The sequence below is a fragment of the Monodon monoceros genome, unplaced genomic scaffold (assembly GCF_005190385.1).
Source record: "Monodon monoceros isolate NGI ecotype Baffin Bay Population unplaced genomic scaffold, NGI_Narwhal_1 Super_Scaffold_21, whole genome shotgun sequence".
Taxonomy (NCBI): Eukaryota; Metazoa; Chordata; class Mammalia; order Artiodactyla; family Monodontidae; genus Monodon; species Monodon monoceros.
In genome coordinates, this window is record NW_021703778.1 from 10,233,281 (window position 1) to 10,246,058 (window position 12,778).

The window sequence follows — 12,778 nt, forward strand, 5'->3', positions numbered from 1 at the left end:
AAACACGATTTTAAGTTTTGGTACAAACCTATAAACTTCAGTGTCCACAGCTGTAAAATGGAATAATAATGCATGTTTGAACTAATTCTCAGAGTTGACCTAAGTATCAAATGAGTTTTCTGAGGAAATGATGCTTCGTAAATTGTAATACAGGATAACTCGCCTCCTTTTTCAAGGATGCAAGCTGGGTTATAGTTTTGGCCACACAATTACCTGTTCAAATTAGTAAGGGATATTTTCTGAGTCAGAAATCACAAACTGAGATGTCTGCAGGGACAAAGGAGGTAAAATATATGAGTGAAGCACGCCTGGATGAAATAAAAGCAGGGAGTAGAGGCATCGTGGCAAAGTGGAAAGTGTGTGCCCCATCCAAAGTGGGCGGCCACATCCTGGCTGCAGCGCTGCCAGCTGCAAGCCCCACCCTGCCTGGTCCTCTTGTTTTTCAGGAGAAGCGAGGACTCTGGGAATTTACGTAAATTTTACAAACCATTGGTAAATAGTCGGAAAGTAGTCAGTTATTTTAAAGTACCAAGCTGACCCAAATAAATATAGCAAATTCAGCCAAATTCAGCCTTTATGCCTATATCAGCCTGTGACTTCTACATGAGGTTTGTTTTGTGTTCTTTGTTAAAAATGGCCAATAAACAAGAACCTATCCATGTGATGTTATCACCCTGGGACATCAGGAAAAACAGATAACAACAATGTCTAGCACTTTTCTGACTGTTTAACAGATGCCAGGTACCTACAGGGCTTATAGTTTTACATGCATTATGTCATTTAACTTTTAACACTTATAAGAAACCCTTTCAGAAAGGCATTACTATAACCCCCATTTTCAGAAAAGAAGACTGAAGATTAGAGAGTTTTTAAGGTCATAATGCTGGTAAATGCAAGAGTCAAGAAACAAACCAGGTCAAAGTCCACAGTAGAAATTTGAGGACTTCCCTGGTGGCTCGGTGGTTAAGAATCCGCCTGCCAATGCAAGGGACACGGGTTCGAGCCCTGGTCCGGGAAGATCCCACATGCCACGAAGCAACTAAGCCCATGCGCCACAACTACTGAGCCCGCGTGCCTAGAGCCCACGCTCCACAGCAAGAGAAGCCACCACAATGAGAAGCCTGCACGCCGCAACTAGAGAAAGCCCGCGTGCAGCAATAAAAACTCAATGCAGCCAAAAATAAAAGAAATAAATTTATTTTAAAAAAAAAAGAAATTCGCTGTTCAGTGATAGACGATTTCAGTTCTAAAGAGTAATGCTTCCCAACTTGAGGTTCCTGACTCCCTGTGTGTCCTTAAAGTGGTAAGGGGTCTTCTGTGAATTAGTTTGAAAGTATAATGGAAATCTGTTTACCCTCTGAGGATAACTGAGTTTGTTTCCTATGCAAAGGAAAGGGAGTTTGTTAGATACAATCTTTCAAATTATCAATCCAGGGAAAAAACTGATGAAGAGAGCCTCATTTGTTGGGTTAAAAAAAAAAAAAAAGGAAGTAGTTTACAGCACTGACATTGCAGAAATTATTAAAATGATCAAACATCCTTACATCAAAACTGTACATACTTTACATCTATATAGTCTAAAGTATATTTGCACTTTCAAATATCTGTTTGTTTATCACACTATTAGTAGCAACTAATGGATTTTCAAATAGTTTGGACTTGACAGATAAAAGTTACTTTTCAAAGAATATTTGCACAAAAAAAAATAAGCTGTAAAGACACAGTTGAAAAAGGAAGTGCAGAACAATGTTACTCCTTATGTGACTGACCAAAATCTCTCCAAATAGATATAGTCTGGTATTAAAGATCACCACATTGAATCTTTTACTTTGTGCTTTTTTGGTTCCCAACAATAATAAAAAAGGACTAAGACAAATGAGAGTAATTTTTCACATGCCTAGACATCACATCAATATACTCATAAAAAACAAGTTATCTTTGAAATCTTATACATTTCTAAATTTCCCCATTTGAAAACAATTATCTTTTATAATATAATAAAAATCAATGCGGCATGAATAACATGCACCGTCATTTATCTGTCAAAACTTGGCACTTAGGCTCCAGCAAATCCAGAAAACTTGTCGACTTTATCACCTACCTTTAGCAAAGCTTGAAAAGAATGCATAATAATGTTCGGATATCATGACATAGAGTAAGTATCCAGACTGCAGCTGTGATCCTGGGCCTGTAACACACAACAAACAAGTCAAGGTGTTACAGGATAAGCATCAAGGATCCATGGAAAGTATTTAGAAGTTGAACCTAGAAACGTTTAGGTAGTATGGCTCAACGATAATTTATTCCTCAGGTTTAGCATTATTTGCACAAGTAACACGGAACACCTCACATTCTGCACAGGCATAAAATAACTCTAAAGTTATGGACCAATGAGAATTACAAAAAAAAATTAAGAGGCTTTAAGGGCACCATTCAATCACCAAGAAAACTCCAGACACAACAAAACCCATAAGGATTCTTTGGGTTTTCAAATTTTCTCAAAAATCTTCTTTTTTTAAAATTTTAGGACCATTACAATGTCTATTTCAAGGCTTATAGCCAACAATCATCCCAATAATAAAATATTTAATTTTTTTTTTTTAATTTCTCGTAGGAAAATTCTAGCAAGGTGCAAATAGAAACTACTACGAACAGGGCTGTTGGTGAGCAATTCGAGATGACATCGTTTCTGGGAGGATTTCTCTACTTCTCAATCTCACAATGCTCTCTCCTGTCTGCACGTTCTCCTTAAAAAAGAAACTTTAGAGATGCGTCTGGAGCGGCAGGGACCCCAGCTCCACCGACCTGCTGCCAGAGAAATCAGCCCCGAACAGGCGTTCCCTCGGGTTGAGCCGGCGCGGCGCGGGCCACAGGTTCCCGAGACTCGGTCGGGACGAGGCGCGCGGTGCCCACGGGCCCCCCTCCCGTTCCCGGTCCGGTTTTCCGGGGTGGACGCGGGGTTCTCGGAGCCCCGCGTTCGCCCCCCTCGCCCCCAGAGGCCGGGGAAACGACGCCGCCAGGCCCGGGGCTCCCCGCCGCCGAGGCCCAGACCCCTACCTGCGCCGGAAGCCGGCGTCTCCATCCACCCCTCGGGCGTGCAGGGCGGGACGGCCGGGGGCGGGGCGCTCGAGGGGGCGGCCCCTCGCCAGGCTCTGGAAGAGCGTTTTTCCTCTCGCCCGCGGGTGCCGCTTTTCCACGGGACCGCCGGGAGTGGAGGCCGCGCCGTCGGCCTCGCGCTCCTCTCAGTGCCCGGGACTGGCGGCCGAGGCTGCGAGGGGCTTCATGGCGCTCCGCCGCGCCTCCCTGGCCTGGACCCCAAACTCCGTGGGGCTCGTGCCACGAGGATGTCATCTCGAGGCCAGCGGGCTCAGACCCTGAAATTGAGAGGGAGAATGACTAATGAGGTCTCCCCCGCAGATACCAGTTCACTTTAGCGGCCTGCGAAGGAACTTCTGCGTTAAGGGAGGAGGCCAGTTAAATCACCAACCCTCTGGCTGGTCCTCTCTGAGCTTGAGCTCACCGGACGGGTCTGTGCTGGCCGGGTTCCCTGAACAGCCTAAGGGCCATTTGGGGCATGCTTATGCCTTCCTCCCCTTCAAAAGGTGAGAACGACAAAAATGGCGTTTGATTCTGTTAATAATCTAAATGGGTCTGTCATTCGCGATGCCCCAAAATTCGAAGAATTCTAGAAGACCGAACAGGCGTCATCTAGTCTTAATCAATGCATCTGTCTTAAGGAAAAAACACGATCATTTGAGTAGGTGCCAAAAGGGCATTCAGCATATTTATGATATTTTCCTCATAAAATATCTTTGAAATCTAGAACTTGAACAGTGGGTTTTTCTCAGAATATCGTATATTTCATCTAATATGTGATGATATCTCAGAGTATTGAGAATATCGTATCAATACTAACATCATATAAACAGATTCAAATTTTCTAGTTCTTTCTTTAAAAACTAGATCATACCAAATATATTATTTAACATAAGAATTAATAAAGAGTAAGCAAATGGCCACATACAAAATTGTAAGAGGCCAACCATGACCAATTAAAATACAGTGGGAAAAATGGATCTCGTTCACAATAGCAACAAAGAAAACAAAATAACTAGGGATGATAAAAAATGAGAAAGGTGGGAGATCTGAAATCGAGAAATCATCTGTAAAGTATTTTATAATTGGAGAGACATAGGATATCCTTCAGTGAGAAGACAAGATTTTAAATACGTAATTACTGCCTCCCAAATTAAGAGACAAAACATTCTAAACTTCATCTGAGAAACTACAAGCTAGAATAGCTAAGACCAGTGGTCCTCAGACTATGGTCTGGGTAGGGTCCTAGAAACTCTTTCAAGGGGTTCACAGGATCAAAATTGCTTTCATAACAATATTAAGACTTTCTTCACTCTGTTTCACTCCCATTCTTTCACAAATATACAGTGAAGTTTCCCAGTGGTTGCACAGTATGTGATATCACAACAGATTGAATGCAGAAGCAGAAATGTCTTGTTATGCCAAACATTAAAGGAATTAACATGAATTTAAAACAATGCCATTCTCCTACTAAATTTCCTTTGTTTTGGAAAATATAATTATTTTTCATAAAAAATGTTATTGATATTTATGTTAACACGTAATGAGTTTCCTCATTTTTAAAATTAATATAGAAACAAATATTTTTTATTTTCTTAGTTTTAATTTTCTGATATAGTATATATTGATGAATATAACACAAACAAAAGCTCTTTGGAATTCTCAGTGATTTTTAAGAGTGTAAAGAGGGTTTGAAAAACCCCAAAAGTTTGAGAACCTTCTGATAACAATGAAAAAAACCCATATTATTAAACTATAATAATTAAGGGCACTAACTCAAGAAGAGACAGTGTGTCTAATGCAGTCAGCAGCCTAAGACCATCAAGGACAAAACCTGTAGCCCCACGACTGATTTCGTTGTATCAGTGGAGACCGGGCACCAGAGAAACCATGAGATGAAGTTTTGATCGGCTCAAAAGTAGAGGGGCCAGCCTGAGGTCTGGACTGCAAAATGAGCTCAGGGTCCTGTTTCCGTGGATAAATGTAGAATGTCGCACTCAGAAACACCTTACCTGAAGCTCTGCACCTGCATTGTAATCAAGTCTGCTTCACTGTGTCAGAGTGAGTTAGAACCTCCATGCAAGATTGGGATGTTTCATTCTTACTGTTACAATCTCAAAAATCGAATTTTCTGATAGTCTCTGGCTTCAGAGAACAGGATTTTCCAAAGAGTAAGAAAACAGTAGGCACTCAGAGAAGATGGTTTTTGTGACCCATTACAGCTGCACGTGCCCTTGGGAAGGAATATGGTTTCCTGTTCATCTTATATGAATGAATGAGTGAATTAATATGAATGAATGAATATGGTTTCCTATTCATCCTGAATAGCCAGGCAGATTCTGTACTCTCACTCTGAGCTTTTTTTTTCGGTCTCAAAAAAAAAACCCCACAACTGATGAAATAGTCCAAAAGCACTTGCTAACAGATATGAGAACTTCACATATGATACAAAGCCATGAAAAGCAATATAGGAGAAAAACTTTGTTCAGTAAATGATTTTAGGACAGTTGGTTAGCTTTTAGGCAAATATGTAATTAGATCTTGTGTCATATCATGCACAAGATAAATACCATAAGGATTACAAAGTTAAACGTAGGGGACTTCCCTGGTGGCACAGTGGTTAAGAATCCGCCTGCCAATGCAGGGGGCATGGGTTCGATCCTTGGTTCGGGAAGATCCCACATGCCGCGGAGCAACTAAGCCCGTGAGCCACGGCTACTGAAGCCTGCGCACTTAGAGCCCGTGCTCCACAACAAGAGAAGCCACCGCAATGAGAAGCCCGTGCACCACAACGAAGAGTATCCCACGCTCACTGCAACTAGAGAAAGCCCACGTGCAGCAACAAAGACCCAACACAGACAAAAATAAATATTTTTTAAGTTAAAGTTAGAAAATCAAAAGCCTAGATAAAGTTAAATGTAATATCTATCAAATATTTGGATGGGAAAACATTTTATGTTTAAAAACAATTGTATGGGAAAATTATTGGTAACTTTAACTGAGAAATCTGGTATGTCCCTTAAAACCATCAACCAAAACAAAGAAAAAACAACAAACCTGCAAAGGGAAACTATACTCTGGAAAAAATAGGTGCCACAGATCAAACAGCGTTCATATCTTTAATCTATAAAATAAAAGTGCATTGAAACCAGGACTTTAATGGTTAAGACCACATATAGGTAAGTGCTACAATAGAGGGATAGGTAGGAGGCTATGGAAGCACAAAGGAGAAAGCAGGTAATTCTATGTGGGTCTGGGTTGAGGGGTTGAATAAGGGCAAGGGGAAGGGAGGGTAGTCAGGGAAGTCTTCTCAGAGGAGTTATTGGGTTTGGGGCATAAGGCTGCATAGGAGCTCATCACTAGGTAGACAGAGGAAAGGAGGTCTTAGCAGACAGACAGAGGAGTATGTGCAGCAATAAAAAGTCCTGGGAGAAACAAAATGCCTATGGTTGGAGAGGCATGGCAGATAAAGCTGCAACGTGGAGGAGTTTGTGTAACGGAGCAGGACCCCATGGGGCTTTGTGGGGGGGGAACAGGAGGCAGGCCTTCGCCCGCATCCTCTGCTGGAGCACCTCTCTGAAGTACCTAGATGATAGTGTGTGATGCACATTTCCTGAGTGGTTTTGCAGATGTGAACCACGCCCCCCCAGCCCCACCCCTCCCCCCACCCCCCCCCACCCCCTCCCCTCCACCCCCACCCCCACACTCCTACACCTCCAACAAGTGGAAGATGTTAATTACTTGACCAGAGCACACAGCCTCCAGGTCTCCTGGAGCCTAAGGACTGATGATGTTAACCCCTGAGACACCGCCCCGCTACCTCACCGTCAGCCAATCAGAGAGTGGTGCACAAGCTGATCGCACACACACCGGACCCTTCACCTGGCTTTTAAGAGTGCTTTGCCGAAACCGTTCACTGAGTTCGGGGCTTTTAGGGCATGAGCCACCTGTCTCCTTGCATGGCCCTGTAGTGAACCTTTCTCTGCCCCAAACTCCGATGTTTCAATTTGTTTGGCCTCAGTGTGTGTCGGGCACACGAAGTTGCGTTAACATTTGGTCCAAAAGCCCGGTATGCTACACCAAAGAGCACAGATGTATTTGGTCATGGGAATTAAAGACATTTCCATCGTGAATACCACAATCTGATAGGTGAGACAGAAGAAGAGGTGACTTTGAGGGCTACTAAGGATTTTTGATGGCCAGATTTTGTAACTGAATGTGGCAGAAAGACAAAAGAGTTGGAATGACTGAGGTTTTTGCCTTGGGTCTGATGATACAAAAGGGAATCTTCTTTTTTTAGCAGTCCACACCTTCCCTGTTGCTCCCTCGAGAGATCTATTTTTGAGGAAGGAATGCCTTGATAAGCATAGGACACACGTACTACCCACCACTGCTACCTCCCCTCCCCCACCCCATGACTGTGCTTGAGTGATAAGAAATGGTTGCCTGTTTTCTAGGAAAGTTGATTTCGGTCAATTGAGGGCTTTGTTTTGCGGAGTAGAATGAAATGTTTGGGGAAAGACTCTGGGGAAAGAACTAAGAAGCTCAGGAGCCATTTGATTACGTTTTGCCAAAGGGTGAAAGAATAGAACCGTCTTCTCTATGAAGCCTTCAGTAAAACCACAGGAGGGATGGTGTGGGCTGGAGATAAGATGAAGTATTAAGTCTAGCCTCAAGGTGACTCACATAGACCCAGTGCTATCCCTCAACTAGTTAGAGAGCTGTGGTCCCAGAAACAGAAGTACAGAAGGAGATGTGGGTTTGGGATGGAAACAATTCTAAATTTCACGTGGTGTGTCTGACATGTAAGTAATTATTAGGCATAAGATACAGCTTTTTTAGAATGTTCAAAGTCTCTCCCTTTTTAGAATAGGTTCATATCTCTTCTACCTCCAGAAAGGGCAGGGTTTACTTTTCCTTTGTCTCCTATGTTACTTTGTTCTGCTCGTAAGCTCTTTTTACTGGTTTGGTTTTCTGCCATCTCACGATATGTTCTCTACTGTTATTTTTCCCTGTATTTCCCCCCTCTTATGCAGGAGACGCTCAGACTCTGCCAGAGATTTAGGGACTTTTATTTCTAACCAATTAGAAACAAGACATAAAGAGCTGTGGCTCAGGGTAGAATGTCATCTTTATTACTCTCAAAAGGAAATTAAAGAATGAGCCCTACCTCTTCTCTCTCATTCCAGTTTTAACCCACCTGTCCAGTGCCGGGCGAAGGGGCTCAGAGGAAGCAGGAACTGAATGGACGTGACAGAGGCAGACCCCTCCTTGTAAGTGAACCCAGCACAACTGGTGCAGAGATTCAGGAGAGCAGGTAAGGAAAGGAACAGGGCTCCTGCCGGCATTCAGAGCCTCAGAAACACCTCCCTGAAACATCTGTGCAAGAACTGCAGCCCAGTGAAATTAGTTCTCAAACGTAGCCTTATCTCGATCACACTGGTACTGACTTCATTTAGATTTTCACCACCCTAAGGTATTCCAGCGTTTTCCTGACTTTGCCTCTGCTTTGCCACCCCAACTTTACAATAAGTTAAACTATGGGCTGTATTACTCAAGTCCTTCGGAGGAAGCGTCCTTACATTGATAGCACACCCATGTGATGACCCTCTCAGGCAAGAACATATAGTACATGGTCCACAGATCTCTCCAACAGCTCTCTTTTTTAAATGGCATGGAAGGATTATGTAAGTATCATTTAATGACCGTGAAATAGAGGTTTTAGGCAAACATGGTTCAGGGTGAGCTTTTCCTGATTAGTGATATAATAACCCTTCCCTGTGATTACAACAGTTAATGAATGGGCCAGGAGTTCAGAATGCACACATCTATGGAAGAAGTTTGTTCCCATTGATGTAAGCAACCCCAATAAAAATCCCAATGTGCATTCCTTTTTGAGAGTTCCTGAAGCTGAAATGTAGACACAGCCTTGTCTTCCGCATTACAAACTAATTTCTGATTTCAGAACATTGCAAAATTCTTTGTCATGTAATTAATTCAAGGCGGAGAAGCCTCAAATGGTGAGGTGAAGCAGGTTGTCTTGGTGGTGTTAAATTATACATTTGGCTAAAGCTGAGGTAAAGTAACCCCACAGAGCTTGTTAAAATATTCACACTACGAATTAGTGTAATGGGGGCAGTAGATTCTGTGCAAGATAGCTTTGGAAAGCAGGAAAACCAGCAGAGTAAATGTCAAACAAACAAACAACAGAAACAACAAAAACAAAGAACAAAATCCACCTTTGGAAATACGTTTAAAAATGTTTCCAGGTCCTCCCACGTATTTTTCCCTTCAAGTCCACCAAATATGTGGTTTTTCACTCCCTTTCATAGATATCTGTCCTTCTGATATTTTTAAATTGTGACCCTCAGGGTATAAGTAATTCTCATTTCAATGAGTTTATCTATAAAAGGAAACAAACATACTAAGCACTCCCTGTGCCATATGCCTACCAGGCCCTTTCCATTCACCATTTAATTGAATCCTCACAAGAACCCGACTGTAAAGAAATGAGCATTTCTATTTTGCAAAAGAGGAAACTAAGGCAAAGAGAGGTTAAGTAACTAACCCAAGGTTGTACTGTTTATAAGTCGTGGACCCAGGTAGTGAGAAGCAATGTATATGTAGTTGAGCAGGTATAGAGCATGAGATGTGTAGCTGACTTGCCTTGTTTTAAAAGTTGCCTAGGGCTTCCCTGGTGGCGCAGTGGTTGAGAGTCCGCCTACCGATACAGGGGACACGGGTTCATGCCCCGGTCTGGGAAGATCCCACATGCCATGGAGCGGCTGGGCCCATGAGCCATGGCCGCTGAGCCTGCGTGTCCGGAGCCTGTGCTCTGCAATGGGAGAGGCCACAACAGTGAGAGGCCCGCGTACTGCAAAAAAAAAAAAAAGTTGCCTAAAATAATAAATTCTAATGGCATTTCTTTGTTTTTAGACACTTTGTTTATAAACAATTGCTTAGATAAGAAATGGGGGACTTTGACATGCCAGATTCGTTGATTGTCCTTTTTTTAAAAAATCGTAGTGAAATACACATAACATAAAAATTCCCATCTTAACTATTTTTAAGTGAACAGTTCAGTGGCATTAAGTACATTCACATTGTTGTGCTACCATCACCACCATCTATCCACAGAATTCTTGTCATCTTGTAAAACTGAAACTCTGTGCCCATTAGACAGTAACTACCATTCTGCATTTCCCCAGCCCCTGGCAATCACTGTTCTACTGTCTGTCTCTATGAATTGGCTACTCTAGTTACTTCAGATAAGTGGAATCATATGGCCCTTGTCCTTTCCTGGCTGGCTTATCTTACTTAGCATTATGTCCTCAAGGTTCATCCATGTTGTAGCATGTCATAATTTCCTTCCATTTTAAGACTGAATAATATTCCATTGTACGCGTATACCACATTTTGTTTATTCATCCATTGATGGACACTTCCATCTTTTGGCTGCTGTGAATAATGCTGCTCTGAACATGGATGTACAAACCTGAAGTCTCTGCTTTTAATTCTTTTGGGTATATATCCAAGAGAGGAATTGCTAGAGCAAATGGTAATTCTATTATTAATTTTTTGAGACACAACAATACTGTTTTTCACAGAGACTGTACCATTTTACATTCCCACCAACAGTACACAAGGGTTCCAGTTTCTTCACATCCTCTCCAAAATTTGTTAAGTGCTGGGTTTTTTGAGTAGCCATCCCCACGGACGGGAGGTGAGGTTGATTGCCTTTTAATGCATAGGCTTGCTTTTGCATAGAAAGGTAGGAAACTTCCAAGATACCCGCAAATATCTTCCCACTGACTTATAAATGCATCCGAAATTCTTTGCAATGTGTGAGTCATTCCAGGCTCTCAATAGAATGCATATTAGCTGTTAATGGTAAAGAGCAGTTATGTAATTCATTTCACATATCCTTACAACCCTTCCGTGAGGTCAATATTATTATCCCCATGTTACACGTGAGGAAACTGAGGTCTGGATTATTCAAGAGTCAGGAGATTCAAACTCAGATCCTCTGGCTCCAAATCCTGGATAGTTCCACACTGCTAGAAACTGGAGGCTGTTGGGAAGTGTGTTAAAGAGGAAGTTATTATCACTGATTAAAAATTATTGGATTGATTAGCAGAGAACAAGACCTGAGAGGGTGTGGGACACAGCACTGCTTAGTTTCCATGGTGGGGTTGGGAGTGAAAAAGGGTTGAAAAACGTGGATGCTTGTAGAGAGCCTAAATTCAAGTGAATGATTCTAGGATCTGGAAGTTGCGGAGCCTTCCAAAGATAAGGGTGTTGAGGTAGAAGTTGAGGAAAACTAAATACAACCGTAACCTGTTTCACTACTTTGCAGAGGATGGGATTTGTTGCTGACAAACCTAGAAACACTGGGCAAAATTGTCTCTCCTTCTCAATTTTCCACCTGAAAAATGGAGATCACTTTCTTTCTTCTAGGAAAAAGCAAGTATTTGACTCTATAATGTTCTAAGCATCTCAGAGAAAAAATGTTTACTATGTTTTATTTCCTTGATTTAACTCTGAAAATGACAAGATAATCAAACTTTCTTTCACTGTTCAACATAGAACTTGAATATTTAAAACAAAACACTGTATATGAAAGTGTTAAACTCTTTCAGAATTTGCTATATTACAGCTCTAGAATGACTATGGACCCCATTCACTTAAAAAATAAACCTGTAATAATGTTTGACATTCTAATAATGCAATTTGAAAAATTGCTTCAAGACCAGTGTTTTGAGATAAATGGGAGACTAAGAAATGAAAAGATCAGGCATTACGACCCTTTCATTTGTTCACATCTGATCATTTAACAATAAGAACTTTAAAATGTGAATAATCTTTTAGTAATCCACCAACTTTATTCATTCAATAATTTCGAAGAATGTAACAGTAATATGTTGAATTCGGAAATGAGACAAAATTAGAAATATGAATAAACAGAAAAAAATGTAGAAAAGGTGTGGAAATAAGCTTGAGAATAGTCTAATACAACCAGGTGTCCCTAATAAAAATCATGTCCTAATAGTGCTTTACCCATTTCAAAGTATTTCTTAGTTTACATGGAAGTGTACCAGTGGTGACTGTAATTCACACATTCAACATGACTGCTAAGTATAAGTTTAAAACTACTAGGGTCATGCTCTGTCTGCAGGGATAGCATATCACCAATGAAATGATTCACATTTGTTCCAAAAAAGATTGTGAATGGAGCCTAACTTAAAAGTCTTTAAATTAAAAAAAGAGGTAACATATCTTTTGGTGAGTGTGATATGAAAGATTATTTCCATGGCCCATTATACTCATCTGGACAAGTGCCACAGCAAATGTTACTTGACTCCCTGGCTCCTGGAAAGAGATCCAATTCTAGACCTGTCCTGGAAATTAAGATATAAACTTTGATTGTCTCCAAGGGACTGACTCTGGTAATGGCAAGGCCGGGGAGTTTGACATCCTTAAAAGTATACTTGATCAAGAAGGTCCTAAAGGAGCATGGTTTGATTAAAGTACTTCTGCAAAGCAGGTCAGGAAAGTCCTCGGGAATGCTTTGCCACTGTCCTCACTAAATATCTCTAAAATTACTTACACATATACACAATTGTAGGTATTCCAAAAGATTTTGTTTATTTAATGAATTTCACAGTGTGTGTGTATATGTAAA